The sequence below is a fragment of the Pteropus vampyrus genome, unplaced genomic scaffold (genome assembly GCF_000151845.1).
Source record: "Pteropus vampyrus isolate Shadow unplaced genomic scaffold, Pvam_2.0 Scaffold36, whole genome shotgun sequence".
In the NCBI taxonomy this organism is placed as follows: Eukaryota; Metazoa; Chordata; class Mammalia; order Chiroptera; family Pteropodidae; genus Pteropus; species Pteropus vampyrus.
In genome coordinates this window covers 6,423,261-6,425,380 of record NW_011888817.1, presented here as the reverse complement: position 1 = coordinate 6,425,380, position 2,120 = coordinate 6,423,261, and the positions used below count along the sequence as shown (strand labels likewise).

At 34.8% G+C, this 2,120-nt stretch overlaps 1 protein-coding gene across 3 annotated transcripts in view; it reads left to right on the top strand.

The window, feature by feature from the left end:
* Positions 1-2,120, top strand: part of PTAFR (platelet activating factor receptor) — a 35,562-nt gene that overhangs the window by 3,777 nt on the left and 29,665 nt on the right. The gene's annotated exons all lie outside the window — the stretch shown is intronic.

The following is a 2,120-nucleotide window of genomic DNA, read 5'->3' as shown; positions in this document are numbered from 1 at the left end:
TCTTCTGTGAATTACCTACTCCTTCCTTGACCCATTTTTCTATTGGGCTTGCCCTTGTGTTATTAACTTGTAGGAATTTATATCATACTATGCCTGAAAAGTCTTTGATATGTGTGTTGCAAATATCTTCTCCTGGTCTGAGACTTGTCTCTTCACTATTTTGTAGTACCTTTTGAAATACAAAGTTTTAAACTTTATGTGATCAAATTGATTCAACTTTTCTTTGTTATTTGTAATTTCTATGTCTTAATTTAAGAAAAATTTCCCTACCCTTAGATCATAAATATATTCCCCACTATTTTCTTCCAAAACTTTTTATATTTTGCTTTTCATAGTTAGGTCTTTATTCCAGTTGGAATTTAATTCTGGATATGATGTGAGGTTGGGATCTAGTTTTGTTATTTTTTTTTTTTCCCTAATGGATAGCTAATGATTTGTACCAATATCTACTCTTCTCTTATAGATTTGTAATGACAACTCTGTTTCCATGTGTGTGCTCTCTATTTCCAGGATCTATATTCTGTTTCTTTGGATTATTTGTTTATCCTTTTGTTAATATAATCCTGTCTTAATACTATAACTTTATAATAAGACTTAATATACGATAAGGGAAGTCCTTATTGTTCATATGTCTTGTCGCTCTTCAAAAATGTATTGGTTAATTTTGGATCTTTGCTTTTTCATTTGGAATTTTAGGATCAGCTTGTAAAGTTCCTTGAAGAACTCTATTGGGAATTTTTTCAAGTGCTTTACTTAAGCGATTTTTGTTTTTCTCTAGCTTTATTAACACCTATTGGGATTTTGATCGGTCCGGCATTGACCTTGTAGATTAAATGGAGAAGAACTTATAGCTTTATGATATTGACAGTCTCATGCATGAATATGTTACATTTATCTGTTGATCTAGTTCTTGTTTAATTATTTTTCAATGATTTTTATAATTTCCTCCACCAAGAGGAAATTGCACATCTTGGCTTCCAAAAAATAATTTGCCAAAATAGTTTTCTTGCTATTACTAATTGTGTCTTCTTAAAAATGATATTTTCTGTTTATTGCTTGTTTATAGGAACATCATTATTACATATTGATTTTATATCCAGAAATTTTGAAGTTTTTGTTGTGCATAGAATTGCTTTAAATTTTCTATGTAAAACTGTGAAAATGACAGTTTTGCTTTTCTTTTCCAATCTTCATACACACCCTCCCCTCCCCGCTTTTTTTTGGTCTCATATTCTTCACAACAGAGCAAGGTGCTTATGATTATTCTCAATTTGCAGATTAAGAAACTGAGGCTCGAAGAGGTAAATTGTATTTTTCAAGTTGACACAGTTGGTAGCGGTCAAGATTTGAATTCAAGTCTCTGGTTCTCAAACCGATGCTCTTTTCCCTGTGGTAATCCTCCATCTATAGATGAGAAAAGGGCTGCTCACAGAAGTGAAGTGTCCACATTACTTTGAGTGAAGGACAAATTGAGAGAGCAGAAAAAAGTTAACAAAGCCTTTATAGCAGTTGTGCAGGACTGAACTAGGGTTTAGGGTATCTGGGTCTTAATTCTAGTTCCACCACCTATTAGCTGTGTTACCTTGGATGAGTCATTTTCTCTCTCTAACTTCATTCATTCGTTCAATAAACTTTATGGAGGAGCACCTGCAATGCTCTAGTCAGTGTTCTAGCTAACGGGCCACAGGAATAAACAAACAAAACCCTGTTCTCAAAGAACTTGTAATTCGTTTGGGGAGACAGACAATGAGCAAAGTAAAAAAGTAAAATATATGGTATGTTAGATGTGATAAGTGCTTTGGAGAAAAATAAAGCAGTGTAGGGGCCTAGGGCATGTCGGGGATGGTTGCAATTTATAAGGGTTATCAAGAATGTCCTCATTGAGAAGGAAGGTAGCATCTGAGTAAAGACCTGTGCAAGTAGAGTGGGGGGAGCAAAAAGTAGGAGATGAAGTCAGGTTTTGTGGGTATTTTAAAGGACTTGGGCTTCTGTGAGATGGAAGCCACTAGAGGGTTTTGAGTGGAAGAATGATGTGACTTGACTGATGTTTAATAGGCTTAACTGCATTGCTGTGTTGAGAACAGACTAAAAGGGGGTGCAAGGGTGGAAGCAGGGAGAGA